We start from the raw sequence: 23,036 nt of genomic DNA, 5'->3' as shown, positions 1-23,036 counted from the left end.
GTAAATCAGCATCTGCAGTTCCTTCGTACACATTATAAACATCAAACAGGTTAACAGGCCCTTCGGCCCACTGATTCCGTGCCGACCAGCGATCACTGCACATTAACACTATCCTACTCACTCTAGGGGCAATTGATACTAAGCCAATTAACCTACAAACCTGTATGTGTCTGGAGTGTGGGAGGAAACCGAAGATCTCGTACCAAGATCGTACAAGCTCCGTACAGGCAGCACCTGTAGCTAGGATTGTAACCGGGTCTCTGCCGCTGTAAGCGCTGTAAGTAGCAATGTTACAAAATTTTGCGATTTTAAAAATCAAGTCTGTAATTTATCCCATCAGCTAAAGCATAAAAATAAGTTTAATTTGTCACCTAATTCACTTTCATATGTTCAGTATTTAAAAAGTTATGGCCATTTTCATACTCGGAAATTAGCATCTTGTTCCCTATTGCTTTTCCATTGACTTAACACAAAAGCTGTGATCGAGGACAGTCAAATGGCCATAACTTTCTTAAAAATTAAGAGAACTAAAAGAAATTTTCAGTTATTGTAGATTGGCGCCTTCTGAAACAAATATGAAACAATCTTACTTAGATGACTTGAAATTAAAGCATATAATTAGTTAGTTATCTAATTGTAGCTAGTTACAAAATTCAATTACTAGATCTAAACATCTATCAATTTCTTAAGAATAGATTAACATTTTTAAATAGCCTATGTGTCCAAATAACATTCACACAAGAATTCACAATATAAAATAATTTTTAAATCTCATTGTCATGGATTTATAGGCCAAATGGAAGGAATTTAATGTTTAATACCTGTAAATTAATTGCCATTTAAATCAACGCCTGTGGGTTTTTCTGGAACGCGACCATTTGGAACGTTGCGGTTTGCAGTGATTTAGATTCCCATATCGGCATGAAAAACACTGCCCGTTGATATGGGGACTAAATCACCGTTTCGCAACTTAAAATATGAACTAAAGGTATCTTAAGGACCACTTTTATACATAAAAATAAACCGCTTTCTTTTACCTGTCACCTACATGAAATCCGTCCCCGTTGTCGGCGTAGACGGCTTCAGAAGCTGATTTTTAAATCATTCCAGCGCTGAACGAGTCGGGCGATTAAAAAAAAAATAGACAGAACGCCCGTCGGAACGATTCTTCAACAAAATCTTGCACTCCAACCAAATATAATCCAGGACAAGGTAAGAAAAAAAATGCGTTTTAACCCCGCCCCCACCCCTCAAACGCGCCAAAATCTCGCACGCGGCCAGTGGCAGAATTGCAGTGCCGCTGAAGGTAAGTATTGTAACATACCTACTGTAAGGCAGCAACTCTACCGCTGCCCTACCGTGCCCCCATTTATTTTGTGGCTTATTCCAATGCCTTTTGGAAATCGAAGTATGCCATTGAATCCCCTTTATCCATGTTGCCAATTACATAAAGTTGTCAGACACAGTTTCCCTTTCATAAAAACAGGTTTGCTTTGCCTAACCATATCATCATTTTTCAAATGTCCGATTAGACTTTCCTAAAAATAGTCTCCTGGATTTCTCCCCGATGACAGATGTTAAGTTGACTGGCCGTTGCTTGCCCTCTTTTCTCCCTCTCTCTTTTCCTGAATTGTGGTCTCACATTTTCCGTGGTTTTCTGGTCTGCTGGAACTTTTCCAGAATCATGAAAATCAAAGCATCTCTTATCCACTTCTTTACAAAGCTTCACTGGCCAAACTTCAGGCCCAAGGGACGTCCAGCCTCCAGGCATTGAAACTTTACCGAATAATGAAAGGCCTGGATAGAGTGGATGTGAAGAGGATGTTTCCACTAAGTGGGAGAGTCTAGGACCATTCATAGTCTCAGAATTAAAGGACGTTCCTTTAGGAAGGAGATGAGGAGGAATTTATTTTGTCAGAGGGTGGTGATTCTGCGGAATTCATTGCCACAGAAGGCTGTGGAGGCCAAGTCAGTGGATATTTTTAAGGCAGAGATAGATAGATAGATTCTTGATTGGTACGGGTGTCAAGGGTTATGGGGAGAAGGTAGGAGAATGGAGAATGATTCAATGGTGGAGTGGATTTGATGAGCTCAATCTTCTCCTTTCTTATGAACATGACATTTATGAAGCCCAAGGATCCTTCAGCCTTTTGGACCTGAGACCTTTAGTCTTCAGACCTAGGGACCCGTCAGCTCTTCAGGGCCACCAGCTAACCCAGTTCTCCCTCTCTTCATGCTCGGTGATTTTCCCCTTCCATTTGCTGTTCCAACTATTTTTGGTTTGCTTGAGTCCACCATTGTGAAGGCAGATAAAAAATATTTGGTTAATGTCTCTTCCGTTTCCTTATTCCCCACCATGAACTCCCTGGATCAGCTGCTGTTGAACACACATTTCCTTTCACCAGCCCCCTTCTTCCCACATGCAAATATAAGCCTTTCTATCTATTTTATTTTCCTCAATAGTTTACACACATATTCTATTTTCCCCCTCTTCAACTGTTACTGCTTTCTAAAACCTTTCTATACATACACCTTGTTTCTTGACATCATGAAGTGCTTTGAGTAGCTGGTTGTGGAATGCATTAAATCCAGTCTACCAAGCAACCCACTTCAATTCCCCTACCGCTACCACAGCTGATGCCATCCCCCTGGCCTTAAACTCATCCCTGGAACACCAGTATAAGAGAGACACCCACAGCAGACTCCTATTCATAGACTATTCATAGTCAAGTTGGGAAAAGGGGAGGAGGAGTTGAGTATAGGAGCAAAGAGGTCCTTCTGCAGTTGTACAGAGCCCTAGTGAGACCACACCTGGAGTATTGTCTCCAGTTTTGAGGAAGCACATTCTTGCTATTGAGAGAGTGCAGCGTAGGTTCACCAGGTTAATTCCCGGGATGGCAGGACTGTCATATGTTGATAGAATGGAGCGGCTGGGTTTGTATACTCTGGAACTTAGAAGGATGAGTGGGAATCTTATTGAAACATTTAGGATTATAGGCAACGTTGCCTATTTCCTTCACTCCATAGATGCTGCTGCACCCGCTGAGTTTCTCCAGCACTTTTGTCTACCTTTGATTTTCCAGCATCTGCAGTTCCTTCTTAAACAAGATTATTAAGGGTTTGGACACGCTAGAGGCAGGAAGCATGTTCCTGATGTTGGCAGAGACCAGAACCAGGGGCCACAGTTTAAGAATAAGGAGTAAGCCATATAGAACAGAGACGAGGAAACACTTTTTCTCACAGAGAGTTGTGAGTCTGTGGAATTCTCTGCCTCAGAGGGCGGTGGAGATTGGTTCTCTGGATGCTTTCAAGAGAGAGCTAGACACAAAGATAGCGGAGTCAGGGGATATGAGGAGAAGGCAGGAATGGGGTACTTATTGTGGATGATCAGCCATGATCACATTGAATGGTGGTGCTGGCTCAAGGGGCCGAATGGCCTACTCCTGCACCTGTTGTCTATTGTCTATTGTCTATTGACTACAGCTCTGCCTTTAACACAATTATACCATCCAACTTTATCACCAAACCCGTAGAACTCTCAGCACACCCCTCTGCAACGAGACCCTTGACTTCCTGACCAACAGACCCCAATCAGTGAGGATAGGGGACAAATCATCCTCCACGATAATCCTCAACATTGGTGCTCCACAAGGATGTGTTCTCAGCCACCTTCTTTACTCCTTGTACATCCACGACTATACAGCCATGTACAATCCAATTAAATTTACTAATTCACGGTGACACCACCGTAGTGGGCTGGGTATCAAATAATGACGAGACGGAGTACAGGAAGGAGATTGAGAACCGTGTAACCTGGTACTAAGTCAACAACCTTTCCCTTTCAATATCAGCAAGGCAAAGCAGATTGTAATCGACTTCAGGAATTGAAGAGATAAACCCCTGTCCCACGGTACGAGTTCATTCCAAGAGTTCTCCCGAGTTTGCCCTGATTCGAACTCGGAGATTTATGGTAATGGCCACTCGTCGGTACTCGGGGCCCACGTGGACATTGTTCATCATGTTGAAAAATCTTCACGAGTCTTCCCGTGCTTACCTGTCGTTAGCGAATCTTCCCGAGTACCTGCCGTTAGCGCTAAGAGACGTCCCCGAGCTCCGACGTACCTGCTACGTTCATTCTCCGTGCTTACTACGAGTTTGATTTGTTTTATACTCGGGAGAGCTCTTGGAATGAACTCGTACCGTGGGACAGGGCTATTACACGGAGACACAAAATGCTGGAGTAACTCAGCGGGACAGGCAGCATCTCTGGAGAGAAGGAATGGGTGACGTTTCAGGGTCGGGACCCTTCTTCAGACTGCCAGCACAGAGGGAGTTACAGAGATAAGGAAGTGTAAGAGATCAAAAGAGATGCAGATTAAGGAAAATGTATAATAGATCATTGTTAGCCAGGAGAAGGTGGCAACAAAGCAAACAGAAATACAATGCGATCAGAGGGACAGTCAGACTGGTCGGAGAATTGGGAATTGGGGGGGGGGGGGGGGGGGGGGGATGGAGAGAGAGAGAGAGAAAGCAAGGGTTACCTGAAGTTAGAGAAGTCATACCGCCAGGGTGTAAGCTGCCCAAGCGAAATATGAGGTGATGTTCCCACAATCTGCGCTGGGCCTCAAGCTGACAATGGAGGAGGCCCAGGACAGAAAGGTCAGTGTGGGAATGGGTAGGGGAGGTAAAGTGTTTAGCAACCGGGAGATTGGGTACGTTTAGGCGGACTGAGCTGAGGTGTTCAGCGAAACGATGGCTGAGCTTGTGCTTGGTCTCGCCGATGTAGGAGTCCACATCTGGAACAGTCGCTAGTAGATGCAGTTGGAGGAGGTGCAGGTGAACCTCTGCCTCACCTGGAAAGACTGTTGGGGTCCTTGGACAGAGTGGAGGGCTCCAGCATTTTGTGTCAATCTTCGAAGTAACCCAGCACCTGCAGTTTCATCCAACACATTCTTACACACCGCTTCCTAGGAGTAATCATCGCCAACAATGTCCTGGACAACCTATATTGAAGCAATGGCCATGGCCTCTACTTCAGGGTGGGAGATTGCAACCTTCACGTGGTCCACCCTGTTTCGACTAATGCAATCAACCCAAAGGACAAAGGACAAAGGACATTTATTGTCACATACACCAAATGGTGTAGTGAAATTTGACTTACCATGCAGCACACAGATAAAAATTAGACACACCATTAAAGAAATTTAACAATAATCATAAAAACATCCCCCACAATGGTTCCCACTGTGGGGGAAGGCACAATGTCCAGTCCCCATCCCCAGTTCACCCATAGTCGGGCCTATTGAGGCCTCCGCAGTCGCCTTTATGGAGGCCTGATGTTCCAGGCCATTCTCGCCGGGTGATGTAGCTCCGGCGTCGGGAGAATCCTCACCTGGAACAGCCGCTTCCGTACTGGAGGCCGCGGCTTCCGAAGCCAACAAGGCTGCGCTGGATGGAGCTCCACAACTGGCGATCTCAACGAGAGATCCCAGGCTCCCGATGAAAAGTTCAGCACCGCCGCCCGCAGCCGGCCGCTCCACAGTCCCGCGGCTCCGCGATGTCTTTTACCGGCAGTCTTCAGCTCACCGGAGCTCCAGCGCGGCGTCCCGGGCAAGGCATCGCCCGTTCCGCTCCGTGATAGCGCTCCAGCGCTGTGCCGCCGCCGAAGCTGAGGTTCTGGGCGGTCCCCTCAGGAAACGCCGCTCCAGGCCCACTGGTAGGCCGCGAGGACGGGTCGAAGATGCTGCCCGGAGAAAAGCCACCTCTCCGACCAGGTAGGGACCCTAGGAAGTAGTTTCCTGTCATAAAAAATACTAGAACTCCTAAAAAACAAAACAGTCAACTAACTAAAAATTAAAAAAAGATGAAAAACGAACAGCTGCAGGCTGGGCAGCCATACCACACAGGACGGCGCCCAGCGTGCACAATCAAATAAGATCAAATAGAACAAGTGTCTGACACCTTTAGGCTGTGCAAGCCATACGCAAGAAGAAGAAGAAGGCCTCTACTTCCTTTGCAGGCTCAGGAAGTCCAGTATGTCTCCAATAACTCGCACCAATTTCTACAGATTATTTTAAAACATTTCATCGGGATGCATCACGGCATGGTTTGGGACCGCAAGAAACCACGGTGACTTGTGGACAGCCAAGACCATCACACAAATAAATGTCCCTTCCATTGACTCCATCTACACATCACGCTGCCTCGGCAAGTCCACCAGCATAATCAAGGATGAGTCTCACCACGGACACTTTGCACGCACAAACGCTTGTACTGTCAAGTAAATCCAATTACAAATACAAATAGGCAAATGTACACACGCAGTCATACAGAGTAATATTTTTGGAAGTCTAACATGAGCAGGACCTACACAGTGAATGGTAGGGCTCTGGGTCGTGTTGTAGAGCAGAGGGAATCAAGGAGTGCAGGTACATGCTTCCTTGAAGGTGGAGTCACAGGTTGATAGAGTGGTCAAAAAGGTTTTTGGCACATTGGCCTTCATCAGTCAGAATATTCAGTATAAACATTGGGAGGCCATGTTGCAGTTATATAAGATGTTGGTGAAGCAACATTTAGAGTATTGTAGGTGGACAAAAATGCTGGAGAAACTCAGCGAGTGAGGCAGCATCTATGGGGGCAAAGGAATAGGTGACCTTTCGGGTCGAGACCCTTCTTCAGACTGATGTGGGGGTGGAGGTGGGGGCGGGAAGAAGAAAGGAAGAGGCGGAGACAGTGGGCTGGGAGAAAGCTGGGAAGGGGAGGGGAAGGAGGGCGAAAGCAAGGACTACCTGTAATTGGGGAAGTCAATGTTCATACCGCTGGGGTGTAAACAATGAAAGCAAAGTATAGGGTACTGCTCCTCCAATTTGCGGTGGGCCTCACTCTGGCCATGGAGGAGGCCCAGGACAGAAAGGTCGGATACGGAATGAGAGGGGGAGTTGAAGTGCTGAGCCACCGGGAGATCAGGTTGGTTAATGCAATCTGTGCGGAGGTGTTGGGCGAAGCGATCGCCAAGCCGAGCGTATTGTGTTCAGTTCTGGGCACCATGTTATAGGAAAGTTGTCATCAAGCTGGAAAGGCTACAGAGAAGATTTACGAGGATGTTCCCAGGATTCAAGGGTCTGTGCTAAACGGAGAGGTTGAGTAGGCTGCGACTCTATTCCTTGGAGCACAGGAGGATGTGGGGTGATCTTTTCGAAGCATATAATATAATGAGAGGAATAGATCGGGTAGATGCACAGTGTCCCTTGCCCAGAGTATTGGAATCAAGAATCAGAGGACATAGGGTTTAAGGTGAAGAGGAAAAGATTTAATAGGAATATGAAAAGTAACTTTTCCACACAAAGGTGGTGGTGCTTGGAACGAGCTGCCAGAGGAAGTAATTGAAGCTGGGATTATCCCAACGTTTAAGAAACAGTTAGACAGGTGCATGGATAGGACAGGTTTTGAGGGATATGGACCAAACACAGGTAGGTGGGACTAATGCAGATGGGACATTGTTGGCGGTGTGGGCAAGTTGGGCTGAAGGGCCTGTTTCCACCCTGTATCACTGTATGACTCTATGTGGAGGTACACATTCATACAGACATGCATGAATGCCTGGACACACGGAGTCAGGAATCGCAGGGTTGTGATCAAAGGAAGGAGCACTGATGGATTTGGTCACTGATACACTGCAGGTGTTGGTACAGGCATCCTAGAATCAGATCATTCATTACAAATTGGGGGCGGTACAGTGGCACAGCAGTAGTGGCAGCCTTACAGAGCCAAAGACACGGAATTGATCCTGACTATGGATGCTGCCCTTACAGGGTTTGTACATTCTCCCTGTGACTGCGTGGGTTTTCACCGGGCGCTCCGGTTTCCTCCCACATTCCAAAGACATACAGGTGAGTAGGTTAAGTGGCTTTGGTAACATTGCGAATTGTCCCTAGTAAGTAGGATAGTACTAGTGTACGGGATTGCTGGTCGGCACGGGCCCTATGGGCCGAAGGGCCTGTTTCCACACTGTATTTCTAAGCTCTAAAGTCTAAAGTAGGAAAATGGGGACCATGTTGCTGTATGTGGACCAAGAGGCAGGTCCTGCCTTCTGTGCCCTGTACATCTCAGGAAATATTTAGCAGGATTTACCAGATGGGTGATATATGCAAGGTATCCTTGCGAACCATGTGCCAAGCAGACTTGTTTAATGGCTTTGATCTAAAGGAAGCTACACAGTTTTATTCACTCATCTTGGCAGAGCTTTATTTGCCTAGAAAACCGCAGAGTTCCACCTCTCCCCCCACCCACTATCCCCAACCTGCCCACCCCACCAACCCCAGCAAGTTATTCTGATCTTTCCGCTTGGCTACTTCCAGAGTGGAGTGCAACTTGATCTTGCCTGCTGTGTTTACACTTTGTGGGTAATGGGTCTAGGCTGGTGGTTAACTGGCCAGAATTCCTCTGTGTCTGCCTTTTTGCAGACTGTTTTTGAAAAATGCTAATATTTTATTTTGACTATTTCTTGAGGCTGGAATTCTCCGAAATATGTACTTGATATTTGACTTGAGCTGATGTGTCATCTTATTGAGCTTGGTTTGTGTTGGGTACGGAATAGCAGCTCTTTCCAGAGAGGGCTTGTTATAAATACAGATGTACAAAAAGAGAGCCCAGCAGCAATGAAGCTGGGAGGATGCTTCTGAGTTTAGAGGCGCAGTATTATAATCCAGGCTGCTGTTACGAAGGAGGGCAGTGGAGCTACTGCATAGTCAAATGAACCACTAAACAGGTTCCATCTGCTTGTTCAGGTGCATGTGTAAGATGGAATGGCAATTTGGAAGGAGAACAGGTCACATTTTTGTGGTGTCCTGGTCAGCATTCCTCCCTTTACCAACAAGAAGAGATCCAATGGTTGATGATTCACTTTCTGTTGGTGAGATCCTGCTTTGCGCAAATGGCTGCTAATGCCTGCAGAACAAAGCCGGATGTTTTGCGGGGGAATCGATGCCATTCATATTGAATTGTGACAAGGCATTGAGACACATAGATGAGAACTCACTGAACTCACTGGGTAGAAACATAGAAAATAGGTGCAGGAGTAGGCCATTCGGCCCTTCGAGCCTGCACCGCCATTCAATATGTTCATGGCTGATCATCCAACTCAGTATCCCATCCCTGCCTTCTCTCCATACCCTCTGATCCCTTTAGCCACAAGGTCCACATCTAACTCCCTCTTAAATATAGCCAATGAACTGGCCTCAACTACCTTCTGTAACAGAGAATTCCACAGATTCACCACTCTCTGTGTAAAAAATGATTTTCTCATCTCGGTCCTAAAAGACTTCCCTCTTATCCTTAAACTGTGACCCCTAGTTCTGGACTTCCCCAACATCGGGAATAATCTTCCTGCATCTAGCCTGTCCAACCCCTTAAGAATTTTGTAAGTTTCTATAAGATCCCCCCTTAATCTTCTAAATTCTAGCGTGTACAAGGAGAAGGAGAAGGGTAAAAGGAGAAATTCACAGGGAGTGGAGTGAAACTAATTAGCAAGCTCTCCGAAGCTGAATGGCTTCCTCGGGAGCTGTATCATTCTACGCTCTGTGAGATTAAAGGCAGGAAAGATCAGGCAAGTGGAACTAGATCAAAACAGAGTAGTGATAGATAGATTTGGATGGGCAAGTAGTAAATGGTTGGGTGCCCCAGTGGTTGGTGCTCAGAGTTAACCTGCTTGATGTTTATAGGAAGGAACTGCAGATGCTGGTTTACACCGAAGATAGACACAAAATGCTGGAGTAACTCAGCGGGACAGGCAGCATCTCTGTCCCTTTCGGGTTGAGACCCTTACCTCAGTCTGAAGGAGTTTCTCAACCTGAAACATCACCAATTTCTTCTCTCCAGAGATGCTGCCTGTCCCACTGAGATACTCCAGCATTTTGTGTCTATTGTTGGTATTATTGTTTTCAGTTGATTGTTCATCCTGGTGTCTGTGATAGTGAATCTTTTCTTGAGTCTTCACATTACTGGTAAGGCTGGCATTTATTGCCCATCCCTAACAGCCCTTGAGAAGGTGTTGGTGAGCTGCTTTCTGGAGCCAATGCAGTCCTTCTGGTGAAGGTGTGCTTCAGTAGGAAGTTTCAGAATTTAGGCAGAGAGACAATGAAGGACTGGTGGTACAGGTACAGATCAGGATGGAATGGATCCTGCAAGTAGTTTTATACCCATCTACTGATTGCCCTTGTCCAAGGTAGTGGAGGTCACAGGTTTGGAAGTTGTTGCCTGAGTAGACCATACACAACAGGCTTTGACAATGCTTGAAGCCATTCCATACCAATGTTGGACAGAGTGAATCCATGGCCTAAATATTATACTGACTTTGGGTTTGCAATAAATGATGAGCCAATGCCAGGATATCTAAACTCCAATGATGGGATCAGGTCATTTTTCTCAGATGCCAGAGACTGGCCATAAATAAGAGCTAGGGCAGCACTGTGGAGCTGTGGTAGAGCTATTGCCTTACAGCGCCAGAGATCTGGGTTTGATCCTAACTACAGGTGCTTGTTTGTACCGAGTTTGTCCTTTCTCCCCATGTCCTGCTTTGGTTTTCTCCGAGACCTTTGGTTTCCTCCCACGTACAGAGTTTGTAGGTTAATTGGCCTGGTCCCTAGTGTGTGTATCATCATCATCATCATCATTGAAAACATCAACAGCACGGTGCCTTACAATGCCATGTACGACAGTGATCACAACTTCTACTGAAGTGTGGATGGCCGTTGGCTCGCTTGTCTGCCCTTTGACAGATCTTGTTTTTGGTCCTGCTGGGGGTCCACAGCCCCCTCCTCACCTGGCAAACCAGGTGGGGGAAATGGTTTAGTCGCCAACTATCCGACCATGGAGCAGGTAGCACGGGATGACATGGTAACTGTGGCGGGGCAAACTCCCCCCGATCTGACTATAAAAGACTATAGTGTGTGTAGGATAGTGTTAATGTGCGGGGATCGCTGGTTGGTGCAGACTCGGAGGGCCGAAGGGCCTGCTTCCGCGCTGTATCTCCAAACTAAACAAAACCAAAAGAGTTGAGTGTTTCATTGCTCTTATCTGAAATGCAAAATGACTGCAGATCTGAAAAACCTGAAGCATAAAAACCAAACTATCAGAGGAACTCGGTCAGTCAGGAAGCAACAGTGGAGAGATAATTCAAAAGTCATTGACCTGAACTATTATTTCTGTTTCTCTCGCCACATGTGCTGCTTGACCTGCTGGCCGTTTCTTTGTACTTCTCTGCTTTCCTCGTTGTGACCAAAACTCTGTCCTCCCGAAAACAAAAGCCCCTTGCACCAACACCCCACCCCTCCTCTCACTGCACCTTGAGTTTGGATCTCAGAGAAGTCACCATTGCCTGTCACAAGCTCTCAGTCAGCCTTGCAATGGAACAATCATTGTTACGATGATGGGTCAATTGCAGAGGGAGGGGGGGCTTCTGTTAAAAAAAAATAACCTCAATCTTCAAAGCTGAAACATCTTCATAACAGGATCAGCAACGGGCTTGTAACAATTTGCTAAGGGATTCCCCTTGGAACATTTCAGGGAACATTTATACGCTCTCCTGGAATAAACACTGCTGCTGCTACCACACAGCATCTCTGGAGACCCACACTTGACAGCCACGTTTGTTCACAATTTATCATCCCCTGTCCCGATAGAATAACCTCCATGTGTTGTTCACACCCTAAGAGTTTAGTTTAGTTTAGTTTAGTTTAGAGATACAGCGCGGAAACAGGCCCTTCGGCCCACGGGGTCCGTGCCGACCAGTGATCCCCGCACACTAACACAATCCTACACACACTAGGGACAATTTTTTATATTTACCAAGCCAATTAACCTACATAATTGTACGTCTTTGGAGTGTGGGAGGACACCGTAGATCACGGAGAAAACCCACGCAAGTCACGGGGAGAACGCACAAACTCCGTACAGACAGCGCCTGTGGTCGGGGAGCTATGCAGAGGCCTCGCCAACCAATCCGAGAGTGGACAGATACATCTGCAACCAGCAGAGTGGTGAGAAAGGATTTTTTCCCTGTAATTCACTGTAAAACTGATTTCAGGAAATGGAAGCCAGGAGATCATGTGCAAGTGGGTCAGCAGTGGACATAGTGATCGACTACAAATTCCTGACCATCAACGTATTAGGTGACCCGTTCAGAGCCCAGCACACAGGTGTAATCATAAACATGGCATCTTATCATGTATTCTATCAAACACCAGCAGATGCACTCTGTGAAGCATACTGACTGCTTGTACCACAGCCTGGTATAGCAGTTCCAAGCACAGGAACCCAAGAGGCTGCAGAGAGTGAAAGACTCAACCTGGTCCAACATGGGCACAGCCTTCCACTGTATCATCCCATGCAACTACATGAGGAACTGCCTCAGGAAAGCAGCATCTATGATGAACGATTCCCATCGGCCAGACAAGGCCCTCGTCTCCCCGCTATGGTTGGGCAAGAATGGTTACACATATCTGAATCACTCCACGCCAAAGAGTTCAGAAATAGCAACTTTCCTCCAACTATTAGCCTCTTGAAGTGACTGCACAACTCTAATCCTGGTGTGATAATGGAATACTGAGGGCAACCTCCTGTACTACCATAGACTTGTTTTCTAATTGTATTTTTGTTGCACTAATGTCTTGTTTTATTTTAAGACTCTTTCTTTTCAGTGTCTTGTAGAATTTATGTTTTATTTATCCATAATTTATGTATAATTTAGTTGCAATGACGTGCCTGTGATGCTGCTGAAAGCAAATTTTAATTGTAACTTGGGCATTTGACAATGAATTCAACTTGACATTGATGTGACGACTTGACTGGGGCCCGTACCGTTCATAAAGAAGGCTACACATCACAACCTTCTGAATGATAGTTGGCTAGGAACTCTCAGGGACAGGAAGGAATGGGTGATGTTTCGTTTCGAGACCGTCCCGTGACCTATACATGGAGTGAACATCTTTCCACATCACAGCGACCTTAAGACTCAGACGCCAACATTGGCAGCTCCGCTATCGGTCTGTGTTTTTGTCTTTTTTTTGGTTTTTAGTGTGTTTTAAAAGTTTGTGTAAATGTTCTTTGGTTTGTTTTATATGGGGGGTGGGGGCTCAGGGGAAACCTTTTTTCAGTCTCTTACCTTGCCGAGATGGGATTGTTTTCCAAGTCGTACCTCTGGTCGCTCTGCGGCCTAACATCGTGGAGCTGGAGGCCTCCTCGGACTGACTTTGAGCCCCACTGCGGGGCGTCGACTTAACAGCGGAGCCGATCCCTCACCTGAGATCACTTCAACGCGGCCTGCGGACTTTACCATCGTGAGCTCGCAGTCTCGGAGGAGGCCGAGTCGGGAAGCTCCAACGACATAAAGGCTCAACCAACCGCCGATCATCGGCGCGGGGGAGCTGACATCCCCCTGATGCAGGAGCTGATCGCCCCGATGCGGAGGGCACAAACGCCGCTGGCTACGGGAGTCAAAATCGAGGCCCCCGACCTCGGGAGAACAAACAGGGGAAGAGATTGAACTTTTTTTCGCCTTCCATCACAGTGATGAATGTGGTGGATGTTTATGTTAAAATGTATTTTGTGTGTTCCGTTGCTTTTTATTGTATGACTGACTTGGCAAATGAAATTCCTCGTATGTTGCAAAACATACTTGGCTAATAAAGTATTGTGATTGTGATTGTGATGTTTTTTTGTTGTTCAGGGTGATTCAAGCGCCTGATGGCTGATGGAAAGAAGCTGTTCTTTAACACAGTTAACAAAGACCTATTGCAGGTTATTGAAGGTAGACAAAAATGCTGGAGAAACTCAGCGGGTGCAGCAGCATCTATGGAGCGAAGGAAATAGGCAACGTTTCAGGCCGAAACGTTGCCTATTTCCTTCGCTACATAGATGCTGCTGCACCTGCTGAGTTTCTGCAGCATTTTTGTCTACCTTTAATTTTTCAGCATCTGCTGTTCCTTCTTAAACATATTGTAGGTTATTGTCCTGATCCATGTCTTTCCTAATTATAACTTGAATTTTCTAAGGTTATTTTTAGGAGAATTTACTTTGAGGTGATCCCAGGTGTCATGCTGCGAATGACTGACATGGGCCAAATCCAGGCTCATCCCCCTTGGAACACCATTTTAGAATCGCTCTCCATCAGGTATGCTGCTGCAAAGGGCCACATCACTTTCTCTAGGGCGGTGAGGGCAGTAAACATATTGCCTGCCTGCACACTACCCTTCCCATCTACCACCTTACAACCTTACAGCAGCTTACAATGCAGCGGTATGAATATTGATTCCTCTCATTTCAATTAACCCTTGCTTTCCCTCTCTTTCCATCCTTCCCCCTTCCTAGTTCTCCGACCAGTCTGATTGTCCTCCTGATTAAATGTTATCTTTATATGCTTCGTTGTCACCTTCCCCTGGCTAACAATTATCTATTCTGCATTTTCTTTGAACTTCGTCCCTCGTGATGTCCCGTTTTCACACCTTACCCTTCCATATCACTTTCTCCATCTCCCATGACGCTTTGTCTGAAGAAGGGTCTTGACCCGAAATGTCACCCATTCCTTCTCTCCAGAGATGCTGCCTGTCCCGCTGAGTTACTCCAGCATATTGTGTCTATCCCCTACCAACCCGCTGGGTGAGGTCATACTAAAGAATGGGCTGCAAAAGGCATCGCTTTCTGCTCATGTATCATCTTCTCTGGAGCCTTCCTGGGAACCATCCTTCCTGTTCCCATCTACAACCTGCACTTCATCCTCCAGCACCAAGACCGTCAGGGGACCTATGCGAGGATATTGTTTGTTGACTTTAGCTCTGCATTCAACACCATTGTTCCAGAGCTACTACACTCCAAACTTTCCGAGTTGACTGTGCCTGAACCCCTCTGTTGGTTGATCACCAGCTTCCTGACAGACAGGAAGCAGCATGTGAGGCTGGGAAAGCACATCTCTGACCCGCAGACCCTCAGCATAGGAGCACCGTAAGGCTGCGTACTCTCCCCTCTCCTCTACTCTCTCTACACCAACGACTGCACCTCCACAGACACCTCTGTCTCACTTCTCAAGTTTGCGGATGACTCAAACCTGATTGGACTGATCCAGGATGGGGAGTAATCTACCTACAAGCAGGAAGTGACACAGCTGGCGTCCTGGTGCCATCGCAACAACCTGGAGCTCAATGCTCTTAAGACAGTGGAATTGATTGTAGACTTTAGGAGAGCTCCCCCTCCCCTCACCCCTCCCACCATCAACAACACCACAGTCACATCTGTGGAGTCTTTTAAGTTCCTGGGAACCATCATCACCAAGGACCTTAAGTGGGGGGCTACCATCGACTCCACAGTCAAAAAGGCACAACAGAGGATGTACTTTTAGGGGGCGCCATCTTGGGGCACGGCTGCTAGCTAGCAGCTGTCCATCTTTTTCACTTTTTTCTTTAATTTTTAGTGAGTTTCAGTGTTTGTTTTTAGGAGGTCTAGACTTTTTTATGTGGGGGGTGGGGGGGGGAAGGGGGAAACTACTTTCTAGGGTCCCTACCTGGTCGGAGAGGCAGCTTTTCTCCGGGCTGCACCGTCGACCCGTCCTCGCGGCCTACCAGCGGGCCTGGAGCGGCGTTTTCCCGAGGGGACCGCCCAGCACCTCGGCTTCGGCGGCGGCACAGCGCTGGAGCGCTATCGCGGAGCGGAGTGGGCGATGCCTTGCCTGGGTCGCCGCGCTGGAGCTCTGATGAGCTGAAGACCGCCGATAAAAACATTGCAGAGCTGCGGGTCTGCAGAGCGGGCAGCTGCGGGCGGCGGCGCTGACTTCAACATCTGGAGCCTGGGATCTCTCGATGAGATCGCCAGTGGTGGAGCTCCAACCGTCGCGGCCTTGTCGGCTTCGGAAGCCGCAGTCTCCGGTAAGGAAGCGGCCGCTGAGAGGACTCTCCCGACGCCGGAGCACCATCTCCCGGCGAGAACGGCCTGGAACATCGGGCCTCCGTAGAGGCAACTGTGGAGGCCTCAATTGGCCAGACTATGGGTGAACTGGGGATGGGGACTGGTAATTGTGCCTTCCCCCATAATGGTAACCATTGTGGGGGGATGTTTCAATGTTAAAGATCCTTATTGTTCAATTGCCAAGATGGCTGCCAGAAGGGAGAGTGAACGCTGGCACGATTAGCTGCCGCTGCTCTCTCTTTGAATTGTGTCTTTGAATTGTGTATTGTTGATGTCTTTACTATTTATTATTTATTTATTTATTTTTTATTTATTTTATTTTTTCCGTTATTTATTGTTTTGTTTCATTCCGTTAAATGTTTTGTATTCTGTTCACTAAATTTTGTAAGGTGTCCTTGAGAGTCTTGAAAGGCGCCCATAAATAAAATGTATTATTATTACTTCCTACGGCAGCTAAGGAAGCACAATCTGCCACAGGCATTGATGGTCCAATTCTACACGGCCATCGTAGAGTCTGTCCTCACCTTCTCCATCATGGTCTGGTTTGGCTCAGCCACCAAGCACGACATCCAGAGGCTGCAGCAAATCGTCCGAAATAAAACATTATAATTTAAACATGTGAAGAATCAAATAAAACACCAGAACAAAAGGAGGCTACAGACATTTGGTTGTTGAGTAGAGCTACTGCTCGTGGAAAAAAACTGTTTTTGTGTCTGGCTGTGGCGGCTTTAACAGCCCAGAGTCGCCTTCCAGAGGGAAGCGATTCAAAGAGTTTGTGGCCAGGGTGAGAGGGGTCAGAGGTGATCTTACCTGCTCGCTTCCTAGCCCTTGCAGTGTACAGTTCGTCGATGGGGGGAAGGTTGCAGCCAACAACCTTCTCGGCTGATCGAACGATTCGCTGCAGCCTCCGGATGTCGTGCTTGGTGGCTGAGCCAAACCAGACCATGATGGAGAAGGTGAGGACAGACTCTATGATGGCAGTGTAAAACTGGGCCATCGTTGCCTGTGGCAGATTGTGTTTCTTCAACTACCGCAGGAAGTACATCCTCTGTTGGGCCTTTTTGACTGTGGAGTCGATGGTGGCCTCCCATTTAAGGTCTCTGGAGATGATGGTTCCCAGGAACTTAAATGACTCCACAGATGTGATTGTGGTGTTGTTGATGGTGAGTGGGGGGAGGGGAGGGGGAGCTCTCCTAAAGTCTACAATCAATTCCACCATCTTAAGCATTGAGGTCTCCCTACCGACATTGACTGACTTGGATGACTGAGCAAAAAAACAAACTGCTGGAGGAATTCAGTGGGTCAGGCAGCATCTATGGAGGGAAATGGACAGATGGCAACCTGGCTTGGGATTGTTTAGTTTATTGGCACGTGTACTGATGGAGGTTGGGACGGAGGGGGCGCTGCACTGGCAGCAGCCTCTGTACAGCCTGTCTGTTATTTCAATCTTTTTTTTATTTTTAGTTAGTCTAAAGTTTTGTGTTGGGGGAAACTTTAACTTTTCTATGTGGGGGAGGGGGGCAGGGTAAGGGGGAAACCGTTTCCCAGTCTCTTCCTGGCGGGGACGTTACTATTTCTCCGAGTTGCGTCCTCGCCCCCCACCTCGCGGCCTACCAGCTGGATCGGAGCGGCCTTTCCTGCCGGGGACCGGGAACCGGACCAGGGCTGCTATAGCAGCGGCGCAGTGCTGGAGTCACCGCGGAGCGGGCGATGCCTACCTGGGTCGCCGTTTGGAGCTCTGGAGCGTTGGGCCGCTGCTCCAACATCGTGGAGCTCTGGTGTGGAGAGCTTCCAACGCGGGCGGCACTGAACAACATCGTGGAGTCCTGAGGCGCCTTGCAGAGGGTCTCCAGCAGCAGTCTCCACCCGGCACGGCCTGCGGACTATGGAAGCCGCCGACTCCGGTAGGAGGGGGCCGACTCTGGTGTCCACGTCGCTGAGGTCATCCCGTAGCCCCGACGTCGGACTTGTATCACCCCGGCGAGCAGTCCTGGACATCGGGCCGCCCGTAGCTGCAACTGCGGAGTGCTTGGGGAGGCCCTGACCACGGGGAACAGTGGAGGAAGAGACTGACTTTGGTGCCTTCCCACACAGTGGGGAACTTTGATTCTGCTGTGTGGGGATGTTTTATGTTAAATTCTATAGTGTGTGTTCTTTATACCCTTTGTGGCTTAATCCCTCCCTTCACCACCTCCAGTTTAAATACCAGTTGGAATATTTTGGAGGACCCAAGAACCAAGAACCAAGAACCAAGAACCGAGGTACAGTGAAAAGCTTTCATTGCGCGCTATCCAGTCAGCGGAAAGACAATACATGATTACAAGCGAGCCATTTACAGTGTATAGATTCATGATAAGGGAATAATGTTTTGTGTAAAGTAAAGCCAGTAAAGTCCGATCAAAAAGAGTCCGAGGGTCACCGATGAGTCAGTCTTCTTCAGACCGATGGAAGGATCATGAGTCTGAAGAAGCTGCCCGTTCAGAAATATTTCCCCCCACAGATGCTGACTGGCCCCACTTAGTTCCTCCAGCAGTTTAATGTTTGCTCAAGATCTGTTTTGCTTCCATGATGAGGATAGATGTGCAACAAAGGTTCTCCCTGGCTTACAACATCCCACTTGTGTACAGCTCGTATGGGCGTATGTCTGGGAGGCTGATGGAATGGATTTGTCGGCTGTTAGGGGGGCTGCAGGCATTGCATGTCATGTGGAATGCAGTCTGTGGCCGCAGTTCCAATTTGGGTTGTGAACAGTTCACAGAAACAGAACCCTGTCAGATCCTGGAAAGGTCTATCAGAGACTCACAGACCCGAACTTGCCCAACATTTGCGTAAAATCATGAGAGGAATAGATCGCGTAGATGCACAGAGTCTCTTGTCCAGCGTAGGTGAATCGAGGACCAGAGGACATAGGTTTTAGGTGAAGAGAATGAGATTTAATAGTAAGATTAAACGAGAACTTACAAGTTTGAAGTTTGATCTGTATTTTATGAGGAGTTACGATGAGGGATTACGTGAAGAAGCCCGCCAGGACGCATGCGTGTCATTCTTCAAAGCAGCGGTGTGAAATCACAGATAACTGTAATGACTAAACATAGTAAGATTAGAGAAGAGATACCAGTTGAGTATATGATCAAGGGTGGGAGCGGAGGGCACGTAATCCCTCATCGTAACTCCTCATAAAATACAGATCAAACTTCAAACTGGTAAGTTCTCGTTTAATCTTACTATTTTACTTCGGAGTCACGTGAGTGACTACGTGAAGATTTTAAAGCTCTGTGATTTCATGCCGTGGAAACGAGTCCATGCATCACGTCTGCCTTGATGACTGTAGGAGGAATTGTGTTAACATAATTTGGACATGAATTCGACATTGAAATCATAAAATTTATTAACACAAAATGATAACCCCTTTTTATGGGTTTAAATTAATTTACAGAACTTAAAATTGTTTCTGCAAACGTTCCAGGTTTCATTACTGGTTTGTTGTAAAATAGTTGGAATGTTTTTTCCCGTGACCATCCTGCTGCCTTGAGGATTTGGTCCATTGGTACATCCAACTGTATTGCTGCCGATGTAGCTGCAGCCCTGGTGGAATGAGATTTAAAAATATTAGTATCCACCCCAGCCTGTGTTAGCACCTGTTTCAGCCATCTTGAGATGGTCTGGACCGTCACTCTTTTGTGTGGTTGCTTGTGGCTGACCAAAAAGTGCCTTCTCATTGCCTCTTATGATTTTCGTTTTCTCCATGTATAACGACAAATGTCTTACTATACAGAGACGGTCATCTGTTGGGTATGACCTAAATTGTATATTGAGGCCTGCTGATCCCTGTCTGTTTTGCTTTACTAATTCATAGATATGAAACGTAATATTTTCAGTTGAGGAAGTCATGTTGTCCAGTCTTAGTTTATGCAGTGACTGTACCCTCTGTGCCGTGACCAATGCCATTAGCATGACTGTTTTTAATGTCAGTCTGTGTAGGGACAGAGCTGTTGCTGGAGACCAATTCCTGAGCATCTTCAGGACAATACTTACATCCCATATTTGGGAGTACCTGGTTCTTGGGGGATTAGTATTAAAAATTCCCCTCATAAGTTTTGTTACCAGTGGGTGAGTCTCAACAGAGTAACGCTCTGTCCCCTGCCATAGGTAAGTCGATAGGGCACTTCTGGCGCAGTTGATGGCACTGTAACTGAGCCCCTCATCATAGTGGAGGCCTGCCAGATATTCCAGAACATACGGGATGTTCATGTCTCTGTGGGTGATGTTGTTTTTGTGACAATGCATCTCCCACTTCCTGATATAGACCAGATACTGTTTTTTGGTTGACTGTCTTTGGGCCTCCGAGATCATGTTCACTGTTCGGTCCGTCAGTCCCAGTTGTAGTAGAGGTGTTTTTAAACTCTACAAATTAATGTTCAAAGGGTTATGGCATGGGTGGCTATCCCTTGTTACGGGATGTAGCAATAAATCTGGTCTATGTGGGATGGTGATACATGGTTCTAATACCATGTTTAGTACCACTGGGAACCATGGTTGAGTAGGCCAATCGGGTACTACCAAAATACCAGACGCAGAGTCTTGTTGTATTTTCCTTAATACCCGACTGATGAGGCAGAAAGGAGGGAATGCGTAAATAAACAATTTCCCCCAATGCAGCGAAAATGCATCTGTCGCCGCTGCCCCAGGGTCTGGTTCCCATGAAACATAATTTGCTAACTGGTGGTTAAGTCTGGATGCGAATAGATCGATATCTGGTGTTCCATATCTTGCTGTAATATCAGCAAATACTTTTTTATTCAACATCCATTCGGTGTTTTCATTAAATTTGCATGACCTTTTGTTTCCACCCATGTGGTTAATGTATGCTACCACGGTGGTATTGTCTATCTGTAGTCTAACATGCTGGTGATATGACCCAGTACAATATGACTTTAGGCCATGGAATGCACCCAACATTTCCAGGTAGTTTATGCCCAGTGTGAGTAATAATGATGCCTCCTGAGCAGTCCATCTACCTCCACAGCTGGTGATGGTATTGGTGGCTCCCCACCCAAGTGCACTGGCATCAGTTTGTAGTACCATGGAAGGGTTACTGACAATGATTGGATTGGAACAAAGCCAGATGTTATCTATCCACCATTTTAGTTCCATTTTAGCTTTGATTGGTAGTTTCATAGGTCTGTCAAAGTGATCTGCATTGATTTTGAGTGCTTGTATTTTTGCTCTCTAAGTTTTGGTAATGTAGAGGTCCAAATTGTATGGCTGGAAAGGCAGCCACCATTTTGCCAATTACTTTTGCTACCAATCTGATGGATGGTTTGCTGATGTCAATGAGGTTATTGCAAGCCTCTATTAAATCTCTAGCCTTTCCCTTAGGCAGAGTCACCGACATGTGAACTGAGTCAATGGTGAACCCCAAATAGTCCATAGTAGTGGAAGGCGTTAGTTTAGATTTAACTGGATGGATAATAAATCCCAGTTTTCCAAATAACTGTTTTGTGGCTGTTACGGTTTGTTTGGCCAATTCCAAAGTTTTGCCCACAATGAGTATGTCATCTAAATATGCCATGACCATGTGTTTTTGTTTCCGTAGAAACGCTAGGGATGGTTTCAAAATTTTTGTGAACAGCCTGGGGGCTGATGATAGCCCATATGGCAGTGCTTTATACTGCCAGAGTTGTCCCATCCAGTTGAATTTTAAGTAACATCTGTGGTCACCTCGTATAGGCACTGAATAGTAAGCATCTATTAAATCGATGCTGGCCATAAAGCAACCTTTGGAAATTAATTGTTTAGCAGTAACAAAGGTTTCCATTTTGAAGTGAATATATTGTACAAATGTATTCAATTTTGTCAGATCTATGATGATGCGACAACCACCATCTTTTTTGTTTTTGGTAAATATATTGGACACGGATTCTAATGGTTCGTGTTGAGTTTGCTCAATTACACCTTTTACGTAAAGCCGCTCCAGTTCAGCTTGCGTTTCTGATTTTTCTTTATCAGAAAACATGAAAATTCGGTTCGGTATATGTTGAACTGGAGGGCTGTATTTGTGTATAAACTCTATTGTATATCCCTGGATACTGCTTAAGATGTAAGTATCGGTTGTTAACATGCTCCATGCATTCAGAAAAGAGTGTAATCTCCCACCAACCTCCATGCTCCCTGTATTTTGTAGGGAACCAGACCCACCTACCTCCATAGTTACCAGTGGCAGGTTTACTTCTTTTTGTAGGCTCTTCGCTGCTGTTGTTGCGCTGGTGTCTGGATTTGTGGTTTGGTTGGCGTTGGAGGTCCGCACATCTTCCAAGAAGGCCGGCCTGGGCCATGGCCTAAAAAAGACTCATGTTTTGAGTACCGGGCCTTCGAGCTTTCACCAGTCATTCTTGTTCTGCTGGTGGGTGCGTAGGGGTGCTGTCTTTGGCTGTAGTGGGTTTTTGATGGAGTCCCTTTTATTAGTCCCAGGGTTTTTGCTTCCTCATCGAGCTCCTTGACTTGCTTCGATAGGTTGCCTCCAAATAATTGTATTGGTGGTTTTGTGGTCCCAGGTTTGCACAGTCCCGCAAATTTTGGGTTTAGTGTGGGTTGAATGGCACTCTTCCTGATGTTGTTTATCTCATGTTGAGTGTTTGCAGAGTAGTGCCAGTGCATCTTGTTGGTCCTGGGACATGTCCTTGTTAGCCACTGTGCGGGCAAATGCTGTTATCCCTGCTGTTAGGAGTTTCAATACTTTTTGTAATTTGACGTCCATACTTCTGACTCCTATTCCAATGTGTTTCCATATACAGGTGTTTACTATTGGAACATTCAGGGATATGCAGTTGCCCGGTGCCAGGTGTCTTGATGTGGTGTCCAGTACAGCCTGTTCTTGTAACTGGTTTAGAGACATATAGTCTATACTGGCAGCTAACTTTGGCTCCAGATTTTGACCAGTCTGGTCTGGCTGTATGAAATTGGACACCATGTCCAGTAGGTTCTTTCGTTCCTGCACCCCTTGCACACTTGCCTTTCCTTCTGCGGACCCCTCTTCCAGGTCAGCCCAGAACTGACCCGCAGTGCTCCCCTCTGATGATGTAGAA

Source organism: Amblyraja radiata, chromosome 11 (assembly GCF_010909765.2).
Source record: "Amblyraja radiata isolate CabotCenter1 chromosome 11, sAmbRad1.1.pri, whole genome shotgun sequence".
Lineage (NCBI taxonomy): Eukaryota > Metazoa > Chordata > Chondrichthyes > Rajiformes > Rajidae > Amblyraja > Amblyraja radiata.
Note: the sequence above shows the minus strand (reverse complement) of the source record.